The sequence below is a fragment of the Coloeus monedula genome (genome assembly GCF_965178545.1).
Source record: "Coloeus monedula genome assembly, chromosome: 7".
Lineage (NCBI taxonomy): Eukaryota > Metazoa > Chordata > Aves > Passeriformes > Corvidae > Coloeus > Coloeus monedula.
Window position 1 is genome coordinate 8,646,004 of NC_138787.1, and position 16,392 is coordinate 8,662,395.

Here is a 16,392-nt window from a genome sequence, read left to right on the forward strand (position 1 = left end):
AAATACTGAGGAAGTGAAGGATAAGGGCAAAAATAGTTGGGATTTGATAGCGTGTGCAACATCTGACAAACTTGAGTCCCCAAAGGAAGCAGCAATTGATTTATATATTTGTCTTTATGTAACTTGGGTGTTGTCTCTATGTAACTTTGCAGGCACTTCCTCTAGAAAATTTAATGAAGAAAGAAATACTGAGGTTTGTTCCCCGGTTCCCTGATAAACCTTTAGAAATATGTTACTTCTCAGCTGTGTGTCTGCACAACAAGGGACCATCACAGCCAAGTTATTAGAGGAATCCCTCTCACATTTTCAACTTACAATATTTTTTTGGTTCTGTTAACCTTCTTGACAGTATTTTTTCTGGGAAGGGAGACACTCTGCATTCAGGTCTCACTTGTATTTTCATTTTTAGAGCTCTTAGCACTTCACCGCTAATTAACTTTCAATAACTGTCGTAGGGTTACAGTTAGTCAGCATGAATCAGACAGAAAATGCAGCTTTAGGGGACCACACTCTGTCAAAAACTATTAGAAACCTTTGCTTGATTTCCAAGGAGAATATACTCGCTCAAGCAGGGTATCACAGCTATTAGGCAGTGTTCTACTGCAGTGAGAAATCCTCAGTAAAAGAGACTCGGTGGTTTTGGTAACAGCCCTTCTTTCAGGGTGGCTCTGAGTAATTGTGCAGCCTTCTCCTTGCTTCCTGTTTGTCTGATTTCGTAAATGGTGGTGGTGCTTAGGCCAAAGCTGGGGTTCTGAGCTTAAAGGCAATGTTTTTACCCGTTTGCTCACAAATATAATTGAAAATAGGGAGAGAAAGGGGAGGCCACTTATAGGTGCAGGTCAGCTCATGGAAGCTCTGCCCTTCCCAGGCCTTCTCTGCTGTGGAAAATTGAGTGAGAACAGCTTTTGGCTGGGAGCACTCAAGGGAAGACTTGGCTGTGGCAGGCAGCAGTGCTGGTGCTACCAGCAGTGGGTGACATTCCTGGGATGCAGCATGCAGACCTCTCAAGCTCCATGTGTGACAAATTGCCATGTTAGTAATGGGGAAGGAGGCAGGGGAGCAGTGCAGAGACATGTCCACAGCATGTGTTTTCATCCCAGGCTTTTGGAGCCCTGGGTTATGTCACCCCATATGCTCTTACCTCTGAAACACTCAACATCATCCACAATGTCCTCATCTGGCTGTTTAAAAGCTGGCTGCACTGTTAGATGGGATACCAAATCCTGTCAGTACTGCTTGAATCCATGTTTTTCCACAAAGGCCCCAGGTGCTCACTGCTGGTGGTTTATTTGGCCTGTGAAGCAGGGATAGGCAGCAGGTGTGTAAGGCACTGATGGGGAGGGAGTTCTTCTGTGCCCCCCCAAAACCCTGCCTGCCTTGGGCTCTGGTGCTGTTGGAGGCAGCTCCTCTCCCCTGCAGCACCTGCAAGGTCAGGCTGAGGAGAAGGCACTCGAGTCCCATTCCCACCCCACAAAGTGATGTTCATTGCCCACTTGCAGCCTGCTCTTTACTTTCTAGCTAGAGCTAGTAGAGGCTTTCAATTTTCAGGTGTGCTGCTAAAATCTCAACACATGCTCTGGATGACTAAGGATGCTTCCTCTGGTTTATTTAATTTTCCTTTTTTCCCTTTGCCCTCCCTTCCCCCTCCTTACGTCAGCAGTGGGTATAATTTGTTTGCAGAGTTCCAGGGTGTTTTATCTTTCTTTGGCTGGCCCCAAGTGCATGGGGGTTTGTTGAAGCAACAGCATTCTTGATTTCTTAGAGCTGGTATGTGGGTGTTGGATTGTGTCATTCGTAGGAGGCGAACGTCAAAGGAAGTGGGATCAACTGCTGGAGGTTTGTAAGCCAGGTACTTAATATTTGGTTTCCTGGAAAAGCAAGGAAAAATAGCAAAAGAGGCAGCCTTTGTGTCTTTAGTTTTCCCATGTAATCAGAATAACGCAATAGCTATGGATGTTCAAGCACAGTTTGGGTTGGTTTTGGTTTTGTTGGGTCGGTTTGTTTTTTTCCCCTTGGTTTATTCAGGATGGAGAACTACTGTATTTTCCTTTAAGTAGTTTCACATGTTTTGGTGTATTCTGTTGAATGTTTATTCCAGTAATACAAATAATTTGTGTTCTGTAAGTGCCCTCACAAATGATGCGATTTATTATCAGGTACATTATGTTGTCTTTTTATTTTATATAAAATGGTGTCTTTGAGTTAAAATTAGACAGAAGAGCCATTTGAGACTATTTTGTTCATCTCCAACTGTTTTTTTTTTTCAAAAGTGCATTAGTCTGATGTATTTCATGGGCAAAATACTGAGTTATTTTGGGGGGAGACAAATTATCTACAAAAGAAAAGTATAGCTGCTTATTTTTACAGTAGTTTTATGGTAATCGCTGTTTTATTTGACAAGTACAGATACCGAGCTAGATAGAAAAATTCCAGCAGATTACTTTCTCCTAAACTGCTCTAGGGAGCAGGTATCTTTTGCAGTCCTTGTTCAGGCTAAGCTCAAAAATTAAATAGGATGGAGGTACCCTTTAAAAAAATTATTTATCCATCTTATGGATTAGGCAAAAGGACTGTAGCAGCTTTCTTGGCATTTCCCCCATGCTTATTTCCCCATGTCTGTCAAAAGGATCTGTAGGTCAGGAGGAAGGAAAGCTGCTGGTGGAGTGTTCACAGGAGGACTTGGCTGTAATTGCTGGAAACACAGCCCTTCCCCCTGACTTCAGCAAAGCATTGTGGTGTAAATTTATTGATCTCATTGATATTTTTCCTGATTTACACAACAGTAAGCAGTATGTAAGCACAACAGTAAGTTAAGTAGCAGTGGGCCTTAAATATCTATCTGGTTTATTTTTAGAATGGCAGTTGCAGTTATTTATAGAGCAAGGAAGCAGTGATACAAATCTGACTGGATTCCTTCTTTGCTTTGGATCTGCAACAGGGAAGCAGTTGGGATTTTTTGACCACAAGCTCTTATTTATTATGTTAAATTTGCTCTGATTAATATGTTATAGGCTTCATTTTTCAAGAGCCTCTGAACCCCTGCTTACAAGCATAAGGGATCTTGTTACCTCTGTAAAGGAGCATTGATGCAGCCTAAGAGCAGCTGTGAGACTGCCCTGTGCTGCTGTGCAGGCACTAATACCTTATATGGATGTATCCGTGGGGAAGGGTCCCAAGAAAAAACACACTTATGGTTGGTCATTTCTTACCCATAAAACCCCAGAATAGAATATATTCTGCCCTGGGAGGCTTTGCTGGATGTGGGATGGGCGGATGGGGGTGCTGCTGCTGCGCATGAGCCTGTATCTATCTATGCCAGTGTGGTGGGGAAGGACATTCCCTCTGGAAAGCCACATGAGGGGTAAACTAGGCTGCAGGATGGAGATGACAGAAGAGAGCGTGCAGTTGTATGTGCTGACTCAGAAATTAGCACTTTTGGCTGTTAGGCCACTGGTTGATAGGTGGCTTAGCTTAGTAGTTACCTAAATCTGTTGTTTTCTTTTGATTCCAGAGGCTTTGTGGTAAGTAGATTGGTGATCCTACCACTGATGTTGACATCCTGACTGAGTCTCAGACACCAGGGCTTCATTGCAGCTGCACAGCCCTCACCCCATACAGACAGACAGGTCAGCACCTGGCAGGACCAGTTTTATTGCTGCATCCCTCCTGTGGAGAAAGACGGCTTTCCCACTGTCATGAACTTCAAAACATCATTCTGTATTTAATTTTAAAACAAACCTTGAGAGCCTGGGAGGGAAAGAGAACTAACAAAGTTAACCCCCTGCGTTTGCTATGAGAAACCACAGAAGGTGGTATGGTTTTGTAAGGAGGCCACAGGAGTGATGTTTTATTTATGGATAAGTGCATGTCTGTCTGTCTTGTGCCTTCAGATTTATCTTTATACTGACTGTTGTTTCTTGCGTCCACATTTATACATTAGCCTTTAGTAATTGTCCTGGGATTTAATGAAGCACTCTTGGAAGAATGAATTGCTAGCAGTGTTAAACAAATGTGAAAAGAATTATTCTCTTTCCAGAGTTTCTTGAAATTAAATTTTAGCCCCAGTGTGCTCAACTACCTTCAGGATTAATCTCTGTATTGTCAAAGGAGCCTGTCAAGCTCTTTTAGATCAAAGGAGGCTGTTTTGTATTAAGAAGATTCTGATGATGTTTTCCAGCTCTTGGGTACAACACAAAAGCAACCTGTGGCTCTCCACTGCTGTGTGGCCCATTAAGTTTTTGTGTGTCTTGCTGCTTCCTATTTTCTTCAATGTGTGTGCTCTGCCAGGTCCAGCTCAGGCAGGTGGCCACTGGCACCCCCATAACCAGGCACTTCCAAGCTAACTAAAATATCTCCTTGTTCTCTCAGAGCCTGTCTGGTCAGGGTTGTTGATGGTTTCTTCTCACAGCTTGCTGTTCCTTACGGATGCACCGCTGTACACCTGCACCCACATGGACTCCACCGGTGCACAGTTCCTGTTGCCAGCAGAGCACACCAGCTTGGCATGCATCCCCTCCCTTCCCAGCATGCCTGGCCTTTTTAAATTCCTACTTTTCCTGCTTTTAGACACAGTCCTCTGGCATTATACATTTTCTGAACAGGCTGCTTAATGACTTTTTTTGTTCCTCACCAGCTCAGAATTTTTTGACTGCTGCATTTTTTCTCTTTAAATATAAACATGGGAGAGACTAAGAAATAAGTGCTATGCAATGATTAAGAAGAGATATGCCAGTGGCTATGCCTGATTAATGAATTTACACTGTACATTACTCACAGGGAGCTTTCCAGTGTCTTTCTCCAAAACAAGGTAATTTGCTTAAAGGGCTATGTTTTTGTAAAAGGCCAATAAGCAAGCGATACTTGGTGCGTGTATGGATGTCGAGGCAGGGAGAGCCAGGATAGGATGTACAGTCATTTTGCCCCTGCTAGTCACAGCCATTCCTGCAGGTACTTGAGGAATGCAGGATGTGCCCCAAATAGATCTTTACAAATATTCCCCGATGGAGTCATTTCAGCCTCTCCTGACATCCGTATTAGCTCTTGCTGACAACAACAGGATTTTTGTGACGGTGACTGCAGCAGAGTACAAACGCTTTTCTTCTCCTTTCATGCCAGCCAGCAAGTGAAGGTAAAGACTTGCTATGCTGACTCAGAGGAAGGGTTGAACAAGCCTGGGCTCCTGCCTCTGACAGTGGCCAGAGAATCTTCAAGAAAGTCAAAGAAGAAAACAAGCAGTTTTCCCTGCATCATCCTCTTCACAAAGTGAATGTTTCCAGCTCTGGCATCTATTCTAACAGGATAAGAAAGGATAACTTAAAGAAATAGTGTGGCAAGGTGAGGAGAGAGGCTTTCTCTTCAGAGTACTAGCAGGGTTTAGTTTTCTGATCTGGTGCCAAATGCAACAAAGGTACTTGCCAAATGTCCTTGCGGTAGGACTTGTCCAGGGGCTTTACAGCTTTGCACCTCTCTCTCTGTGTCCTGCTGCTCTGATTCTGTTGGACTCAGCGGGATTCCTCTGGTGCTGAGCCTGTGTGAAAATCCAGCTTCTCCTGACTGCAGGGCACGTGTCCAAGAGTGTGAAAGAGCGGGAGAGCCCAGTTCATGCCATTAGCAGGGCAAGGCATTAGTGAGAGCTGTAACTTCTTCTTGGCTGTTTGAAACTGGGGATGGACATGTCTGCTGAGCAGGGAGATAGCCTGGTTTATCTGCTGTCCAGTTTACCACAGGGACTCATGGACTGAGACCACCTTCTGAAAGTGAGGGGTGATGCTGGGCTGGTCTCTGTGGTTCCTACCATCTACTCATGACCGACATTGTCTCATGCTCCAATTTCCTCTGGATGTGGAGCCGCATTCAGTGTTGTTATAAATCTGCTGAAGGTTGTGGCATCAGTACCAGGCTCCTCTGAGGCACAGGTGCCTGGAGGAGCCTGGCTCAGGATTAGGATGCTGGATTATGTATGCATATAATGCTGAAAATGCACAAGAGATGCAGGCACGAGAGTGACTCCAGGCTGAAAGTCAAAACTTCTTTTCCATGCACTGCCAGCTTTTTAAACTGCATTCCTCTGGCCTTTCCAGTTATCTAATATGAATGCAAGGGGATCTAAAATATGTCTGTCTGTCCATTATGTCAAAAGGTTGCAGTTAAGTGGAGACTGAGCTTCTGACTTGGATTTTTTCTTTCACTCCTAATTAAAAAAAACCTTTTTAAGGTGTTTATTTCAAAACCAGCATGGTCTGGAAACAAGAGCTTTTCTTCTGTGTCATTAAACTTCAAGTCTGTTCCCAGAACTGTATGTCCAAAGGAAAGCATCCCTAAGCAGGTGTTTTTTGCCAGCTGACTTGGACCTTTGGCACTTCCCAGCTCCAGGCAAGCTTCCTTGGCATGAGACGCCACAGAACTGGTGAGCTTGCAAACACTGTTCCCTGCTTCAAAGGAGTTACAGTACCAAACACACCAGGGGATCCTGCCAGCTCCATAAGCCAAACAGGCTGCAGTCTGAGGAAGTCAGAAACAACTTAAGACACACCTGGAAATACTCATAAAGCCCTTGAGCCTCGTCATTATTGCTCAAGGTGTCCAGCAGCTCTGCAAACACTCAAATGGTGTATGAGCCAGGCAGGTGTGGCTTCAGCAGCTTGTATGCCCAAAAAAAACTCAGCAGGCTGGAATCAGACAGCTAGCACTTGTCCGTTTCTTAATTTATTGTTATCTAAGTCTTTATAGTCCTTATAGGGAGATAAGATGCTGGCTTTTCCAGGTATCCACATGTAGAAAGGACAGGGATAAAAATATCCATGGTTGTGTTCAAAGACAGTGGGGAAAAAGCAGCGCCTGCTGGCATCAGGCCAGGGGAGAAGCATCCTACTCCACAGGCAGGTGGCCACTGCCTGTGGCACAGCTCTGCGCCTGCCCTTCCCATCCATGCTGCTGGTTGCCAGCAGCAGCACCCTCCAGCCCAAAACACCCATGTTTGCTAAGCTGACCTTGTGTGACAGGATGCCTTTAGAATAATGTTAATTTTAGAGAAAGACAGAATACTGCCACTTGCTGAGAATTAAGACATTTTTTAAAACATCTCCAAGTGACCAAAACCTGCAGTGCTCAAAATCATTGTCCAGTGTTCTGTAGGCATATATTGCTCTGCAATTGTTCCCTGTTGCTGGTTTTGCTTCCAAGCTGTGCATTCAAGCCAGGTGCTATAATAGTTTCTTTTGCTGTGAGTTATAGCACCACAGCCCTGAGAGAGATCATTGCTACTTCCACTGAAAATGGAGTCTTCAAACCTTTGAAGAAGAAAAATGGGAAGGTTGTGGAGGTTGTGTGCACAGACCTTAAAAATGGGGGGAAACAGGAGCAGGGAGACTGCAGGGGAGCAATGGCTGGGGTGTTCCTCAGCCCCTTCCAGCAGAAAGGTGGAACATATTGGGGTCCATTGACTCCTTTTATTTGAAGCTGTTGAGCTTTGAAGCCTTACCTACATGGCTAATGTGTGCTTGGGATGCGCAGCAATGGGGCTGAGTGCCGGGATGTTCCACACTGCTCTGGGTTTCCACTGTTGTGCTGCAGCTGGGACCAGCTTTCGGGGGGGAACCAGACCACCTGCTGCTGCTCTTGTTCTGAGCACTCATAAACAGAATTTGCTCCCTCATGGGAAGTACTGATGAGATTTAAATTGTTTTGATGCAAAGCAATGTTATTACATCTACTGTGCTGTTACTGATTTAGTAGGATTTATGTTTCCAGCATGGCTAACAGGTAGCCAGTGCAAACCTCGCTGTGGATTGTTTGATGTTCCTCAGAAGCAGACATTCTTCAGTCAGGGGCTCTTGTTCCCTGATGCTGCAAACCACCATGCCCTTCCCAGTCCAAAGGCAGCATTCCTCCTTTGTTCATTACTGGCATTTGCAGGAAAAATTCTTTAGTTTCAGGCTGAAATAATTCCTCCCCACTTGTTTTCAGCTGTATGTTTTCAGTGTATTGGGAGCAGAACATCAGACTGGTATTGTGTGGGGCATGGCATGTGGATCTGCAGGACCTTTTTCATATTAGAGGAAAGTAGACATCCTGAAGGTCCTAAATGGCACAGAGAGACAGTGATGCCAGGACGAGGCAGAGTGAGGGTCAGGCAATACAGTGCCACCATGTATGGGATATGAGTGAGCTGGGCTTAAAGAGTCTTGGTTTGGCTATTGGTCCTCTCAAGTGAGGCTTGACTACAAAATCATGAACCTCAGCCAGTTTGGAACTGGGATTTCTTGCTTAGAGATGGTACATTCCCTGCCACAGAAACTGCATTAACTCCTTTAGTGACAGTTTGTAACACAAATCCTGGCTGTTTAATTGGATTTATCGTGGCTATTGGGAGCATAAATGTGTTTACAGATTTGTTTTGAAAGCTTTTTTGTGTGTTTTTCTCATAGCAAGTCAACTTCCATGTGGTGCAATTATGTTCAAGATGTTCCCTGTAGCACTGGAATAATGTCAGATTATACTGTGTGTGCATGTTGTTCTTTGAAAGGATTTTATGTGAGGCATTATGCACTATGGCAGGAGGAGAAAAGGACCTTAGTTTTTATTAAGAGGGGGATAAAAAGCTTAAAACACAAAAAATTCTGTCAAATCCTGTTTCCTTATTATAGGAAATACTTGTCTCCATCTACTGAAATGTGAAACTTTTTCCCCTTTAACTTCTTTCCTGCTCCATCCAGCTCTGCCGGAACTCAGTCCACACAGCTTGCTACTGTTGTGCCACAGCCATTCCAGCTGAAGGCTGAGGCAAACACAGCAAGACATTTCAGAGACAAGCATTTAGGGGAAATAAAAGAAGAGATGACTTTCATTTGTTTTGGAAAGTGTCTTAGTTTTTTGGTTTATGGTGTGGCCTGGAAACTTGCAGTGTGTCTAATGCAGTTGTACAGGAGGCCCATATGAAGCCTGCTCACATCCCCAGCCACAGGGCTGGCTCCAAAGGGCTGCTGTGGTACAGGAACCACCCTTGGGTATCAGGGGCTACAGCACACAGTGCTCACTGTTAGATCTGTCTTATTTTATGCCTTATTTCTTTTTTTATTATTATTATTAACTTGGATAACAATGCAACCTAAAGTGCAATTTCCTGTCTGATAGCAGTTCAGATATTAAATGTCACATCTGCCTAGTATTTTAATCCTTAACTGTGACAAGTTTTCCCAGCACTTCTAAAAGAGGCAGTTGTGATATGTTTCACTCCCTGCTGAATGGTAGTCAAAACCCCAAATTTGTTCTATAACCCATCATTATTACTACTCCTAATTGTTGTTATTAGTAAGCCTTGTAAGAGGAGTTACTTGGAACAGCAGCACAACACTCCCCACCGTGGGAAAGGTCAGGGTTTTCAGATGCCACCGTTGGCAGCCTGTCACTCTGTGTGTTGGTCACAGCTTTCCTTTTTCAAAGCTGCGCTGAAGGGCAACTCTCAGGGACATGCCTCTGCTCTCTCTTGCTGCCTCCCAAGTCCATCCCCTCCCCACAGCGCCTCTCTGTCCCAGGGGAAGCTGCCGAGCCCTTGGCTGAGGTCGGCAATGCAGTGAACAATGCAGGCATTTGAAAACTAGAAAGCTCAAAGCTCGTGTTCTTGTGACCAAAAGGATGCATGGGAAGGTCAAAGAAGAGGACACACAACTTGGAAGGGTGTAGTGGGTTTTGGAAACTAACAGCAGTCAGGCTCAGTGCCTGTGATGCACAGAGCACTGCTGCTGTGCAGCAAAAATGCAGATGGAAAGGCATGAGGAACTTGCAGCTGTGCTTTGCTTCTCAAGGAGCTCCAGGCAGTGACTTGCCTTTCTGTCATAAGCTCTGATGAGGTAAGGGAGCAGGAGAAGGGATGCAGGCAGATCAGAGCTCAGTGCAAAGGGAAACCTGTGTGGCAGTTGCTCACTAAAAACAAAGCAGAGTGATCTCTGGCAATCAGATTTCTGGTGGCCCTGTGTGGATTCACACCACTGAGAGTCTGCCCCAGAAACCAAGAGTGGCAGCAGAGCTGAGAGCAGGGTAACTCTGTGAAGCCTCAGGTAATAGTTCCCGTTGGCTTAGCCAACCCAAATCTGCAGGTCTACTTTGCCAGTTGAAAATTTGGCGTTGATTTTAAAAAAGGGAAAAAAAAAAAAAAAGATAAAAGCCTGAAGCTCTGGGCAGGTATGTAAGAATGTACCCAAGAATGTAGAAACACACCTTTGCGGGCTTAATCAGGTAGATATTTGCCAAATTTTCCAGAACAGTTTGTATATTCAGAGGAAAATCACCTTTAAAAATCAGCATGCTTTACAGAAACTTGGTGTCCAGACCATTTTACAGAATTTGGGTTTTTACTTTGCTTCAATGAAGGTAAAAAGCTTGAAAGATGAGCTATTTTAAAGCATTTCACAAGACCCGTGAGTCATGCAAAATCCTATTGCATTTTTCCTCTGGTTGAAATCACAGAAGTTACGAATTATTAGATCATAGATTAAGAATGCTGCACAATGGGTTGGTGAAAATAAATAAATAAACCCCCCTAATTTTCCACCAGCTTCTAATTCCCTGGGGAAGAATTCAAGAGGCAAGAGTGCAGTATCGCAGCTCACCCTCAAAAAGGAGTGGCATGCAGCTGCATCCCTTCCAGAGTTGCCATTCCTTCTCTTGGTTTCTTCACTGCTCCAGGCAAAAGGAGAATTTAAAACCACTCCTTTATCTAGCACAGTTAATTTCCCCACCCTGTACCAGCTCAGCTTCTCTGGCAGGTATGTTGGGGGATGGTGGACCCAAGCTTTCATCTGCTCCCAAGTCTTCTGCTAACAAAATTGCCCGTTTGTGATCCCACAGAACCTGCTCCTTACCCAGAGAGATCCAGGCAGGCAGGTAGAAGGTGTCACTGTGTTTCTGTAACTCAGCTCTACCAGTGCTGCCACTTCTGCCATGTTAGGATACCTGTATCCCCCAGGTATTTTTATTACTAAAATAAATCCTGCCTGGAACTACTGCTGGGATCTGTGGGTAAGTTCTAGGCTGGCCTTCCAACTTTTTTTCCCCGTATTTATTTCTTACACTGCTGTCACTTCTGAAATCCTTCTTTTAGTTTCTTTTCCCTGAAATGCTGTGGTTGGGTTTCCCAGATGTGTTCCTTGTTGATCGGGAATTTCTAAAGGCCAAGAAGGAATTGCAGGAAAGTACTAGGCAATGGGGCTTGTGGGACCATAAACCATAAAAACATTTAATCGGAAGGAAAGTCTTGCTTTCTATTTCAGTCACCAATTTTTGGAGCACACATTAGAGGTCAGAAATTAATTTTGGCACAAATAAAGTAAATTCAAATAAGAGGAGAAATGTGCCATTTTTGTCAGTACTTTGTGGAAAAAAAAAACCCAACTGAAGGAAAACAATTCTTTTTAATTGCTTACATGATTGAAATCTGTATGATTAAACTGGTGTTTAGCTGAGGGAAAATAGTGTAGTTCAGCAACTTTGCATGTGGCACAGAGATGAATAGTTCTGCTTCTCAACAAACCTGAAATGTTCTCACAGTCCGAGACATTTCTAATGACCTCTCGTTGCTGCTTTTTTCAGGTTCCCTTTTTCACACATTTTTTCTTTCCCACAGTCATTTCATCCTCTCTCTAAACAGTTCCCACTGGAGAAAAGACAATGGAAAAGAGAAGTGCAGCAGCAACCTTTGGGCATTCAGCTTCTTCCTTATTCCCACCATGGTGTAGGATCTGTCATTTCCCTCCAGCTGTGCATGTGAAGAGTCAGTAACACCCTTGAAACAGGTAAAATTAAACATACTTCTGGAAGATTGCAAAATTCCACACATTGTAAGAAATGGTGATACTAATTTACTGTAAAATCTTTTGTGCATGTTAATGAGCTTGGTCTTGCCAATGCTAAAAATAAGTCTCAGTGTAGAAAAGGCTTACAGAATTTGTAAAATTGCTCACTCCCCAAAAAATTTCATCTGTTGTCAAAAACACCTGATCATGTAAGATCTCCAACTGTCTGTTTCTTGTAGGGTAGCACCAGACCTACTTACTCCTGCTCCTGCAGGTAGTGGGCATACTGAGCAATTTTAATGTCCTCTGTAGTGAGGATGGTGATACAAGACTTCTCAAAACAGGTATGAAGATGCATCAACTCAAAGTAACTCAACATAATTATTTGGATTGAAATTTTCCATGTCAAAGTCTAGCCAGAAGGTTTCCTTACAGAAAATGTCAGGTAAGAAACGAAGCTTCCAGACCTGATATTATTCATCACCTTGGGATGGGTCAGAACCTTAACAAGATCATATGTTGTTCTGTCTTTGAAAAGCTGGCAGTGAATTTTGGAAAGAAAAAGGCCTATACAGCCTTTTTATTTTTTGGAGTCAATCTTGCAGCCAGCCATGCAATACTCAAAGGTGACCATGTCTTTTCTGCTTTGTTTTCTTAGCAAACCTTTTGGAAGAGGTTCTGTTCTGTGTGTATTTCAGCGTATTTCAAAGTGGGGTTTCACTTGTATGTGACCTTTCTCAGTGATGTCAAACTTGCACAGAGGAAAGCAAAGCTGCAGGCTTGGCTTTTGCTTGCTTGTTGCTAAGTCCCAGGTCTCACATGTCTGTGTTGGCCAGCAGTCACTTTCTGACAAATCACAAGGCTAGTCTTTGTTCCCTTTCACCCAGCTGTCACTGGTGCTCTCTAAGGCACTACCACCTAGGTTGTATGTCAAGAAAAGGCAAAGTTTGCTGCTCTACCTCAAGGAAGCAGCTAGAGGAAGAAAACAGTGGGACTCCTTACTCTAGATCCCATGGAGGTGGCCACTGGTGGGACTGGTGACAGCTGTTGGAGCTGGTGATGTGTGTTGTGTGTTTCCAGCTGTCCCAGGGAGTGTGGCTTTAATGTAAGGATCTGAGGTGATCACACACATCTTGGTGGATTAGAGGAAGAAAATTTATGGTTCATTTATGTGTCAGTAGCACCAGGATATCCCAGGCATGGGTCAGAACCCCCTGGTGCTGGATTCCAGTGAGAAGACAACCCCAGTGTCAAGAGATTGGGAGTGAATGTGTGAGTTCAGCAGGGACAGGTGTAGGGGATCTGTTACAGAATCACAAAATAGTCTTGAGTTGGAAGGGGCCCACAAGGATCATCAAGTCCGACTCCTCAGTGCATGGCCTGTACAGGGGTTTTGATGAACAGATACAGACTTTAGCAGAAAAAATAACATCCCCCCTTTTCCAAGGAGAGTGACTTGTATGCATTTTGTCAGGACTGCCTTAAAAGACAGCAAACTGCCTGCTTTATAGCTTTGGACAGATGTTTTGCCATGTGAAGAGCACTTTCTCTGAAATGCAAAGTGCACATTTCTTTGTTCTTGTGTGGTGGATGTTCCCTGTGCTTGTGTGTCACCATGGCGCTGGACTGGGGAAGCTGAACATCAAAAGCTTTAGGGAGCTGTATGCCTCAGTTGTTTCCGCTTTCATCATCCATTAAAAAAAAAATTCTAAATGGAAGATGAGAACCTGCCTGCCTTAGGTTCATATGGAAGCAATTGCAGGACCAGGCAGCAGCAGGGTACTTACTCAAAGATGAGTAGATGGTAGGGCCTCTACAGGAAATCTGCAGCAAACAGATCATTCAAAAATAGCTTTTTGAGGCTATAGGATGTAAATGAAAAGAAATAGCTAATCAAAAGGAGAAAACACTGAAAGGAAGTGTTTTATCTGATGTCAGAAGTTGTTGGCTTTCATTCTAATATTCTTGTTTTTTTCTGTATATAGCTTTTAGAGTGCCCTTAAATATTCTCAAAAGGTTATTACTTTTCCAGTGGCATTAGAAAGGCTGAGATGATATTTGCAATGAGGGTAAGTGACTCTCTTGAGGTTTTGGCACCCACAGCTCCAGATTAACTGGAAATGCAGGCATTTAGTAAATCTGAAAATAAGTGCCTCTTGGCCCTGTGCACTTCAGAGAAGTCAGCCTAAGTTTTGTGAGTGGGACCAGAGCAGGAACACGGTATATTCCACACAGGGGAGATATATATTTAGGAAAATTAAGCCACCCAGAATGAATGCCAGCTCATAAGGTAGTGGCCTCCATTCTGTTTATCCAGACTATCTCATTCATGGAAGTCTGGGAAGCCCTGCTGTTAGTTCCATTGATGGGAACAGCAAGACTTCCCTTTCTGGTATTAGTTTTGGCTGACCAGAAGTGTAATTCTTACAAATTTCTGTTACTTAAAATCTCCTCAGGTTTCCAGTTTCCAAAGTAAAAGGGCTCCATTCGAGGTCTGGGGTGGATTCAAGCAGTGACTGCTAATCCAGAACTGGTTCTTGAGATGCTGCACTGGTACAGAGATGGCTTCAGCCATGATGAGGTGAAAGGCCAGGGGGACCTGGCGATCAAAAACCACCACAGGAGACAGAAGGATGATACTGATGAGGCACATGTACATACATACTTCCATATACACAGCTATGTCTCACTTGTACAGAAATGTTCCCTTGCCTCCCCAGCAGTCACTAACCCACTGCTTTTCTTCCAGAAAGTAAATCCTTGACAGACTTGAAGTGATGAGTAATGACTCCACTTTCTTCCATTCCAGCTGCCACACAGGCATGTACGTTGGTCCCTCATCAACCCAGCAAAGTTTGAATGTCTTCCCCTTTTCTTGTTGTTCTGTGTCTGCCTTATCAGTTGCTTGCTGTTATGGTACAGTTGGGATCACCTTCTCTCAGCAGGCACTGTAATTGTTTTTCACAAGGAGAAAGAAAACGCTGGTAAGCAGTGGTACACATCTAGGGGAAATGTCAGCACTTAAACCCAAGCCTTGCTTTTCCCTCTGAGCTGTCATAGCTGGATCCTCTGCCCTTCCTTACAAGTGGGTTTGAGGAGGTGGTTGTTTTGGCTGGAATTGGAGAGGCACAGGTGGTACCACCAGCTGTAAATTGGAGGAGGCACTTCCTGATTATGACCACTGCCTACACACAGATCCCTGCCAAGAGAGGAGCTGGAAGGCGCAGAAGCCTTCTCCTTACTTGGAAAAGGAGGGTAGTCATCACTCCCCTCTCCTGCAGGCTTTCACCTGTAGACTTTGGGCTTCTTTGTCAGTGCTTGGCTTCCTAAAATGCTGTGATGTGAACAACCCTCAGCCACCAGTGAGAGATAGATTCTCTGAGGCACAGAGTATATAAATTAATGCATCTAACATTTAGGTACTCAGGTCTGTATATACAAGTGCATGGCATGTTTGAAAGCCAGCTTACTCTTTTAAGAGACTCCAGTATGAATTCAGATGTTTGCTTAGCCGTGGCAAAATAAGTGGTGAATGACTTCCTGACCTCTGCAATGTCAAGATTTTGCCCTCTGGCTCTAAATGTCAGTGGGGAGAGGCTTGTACCAAGCTGTAGAGCAAGCATGCACCAGGCTCACCTGTGAGGAGTTTCAGATGTTGCTCTGAGAGTGGGGGCAGGAATTTCAGAGGGCAGTGACAGCTACCTGGTCTCAACTGCAAGCACAAATCCCTATTTGCACTTATGTACTTTTAGTTCCAGGTTACAATTTTTAAAATATTGTCTGGTGCTCATGTCTCCACCTTCACGTAATGGAAACCTCTGTTTGCTGGCCTTGACTTGCCTCATCTTCAGGAAAATCGGGCTACCTTGTCACCCTGTGTGCTGAAAGCCCTTTCCCTGGGGTGATGCCTTGGCCTATTGCCCCCTCACAGTCTTGGTTTTCATTTCTTGTCCTAAGTGTGGATCCACTGCATGGGGTGCAGCAAGTGAGGGATAGGCACTGGAGGGTTCACCCACCAACTGCGCACTCCATGCCCACGAGCACCAGAAGAGAGCCAGATTAAAAGATTAAAGTCACAAACTGCAAACCCCCTTGGGCTCCCGATGAGATCTGAGTGCCTAGCTGGGAGGCCAAACTCCCACTCTGGAGATGTGGAGCTGTGCATGCTGTCGCTCACGCTGGAGCCGCTGGCTGCCGGCATCCCCTCCTGCTGCCAGCTCTCAGTGGTTTTAAGGACCAAGAATTAAATAATAAACCAGTTTTTCCCTGAAGGAGGGTCCTGAGTGATGCCTTGGCAATACCTAGGGGCTCCAGGGATGGCTTTACGCTCCCCTCATTGCACACCTGAGCTTTGGGGTTTGTAGCCTCCACTGACACCTTGCTTGCTTGTGTTGTGGTGGCTGGATTGCTTTGCTTGGGATGTGGGATGGGGCTGGAGAGGGAGGGCTGGCGGTCAGCAGCATGGTAACCACACGGGGAGGGTCGTGAGTCCTTTGATGCCATCTGGTCATTTCTTAGAGGTCTCTTACAAGCCTCACCCTAGCAAAACTACCACTAGGTATGCTCACAGGCAGTATATTTTCTCTTTCTTTTTTTTTTTTCT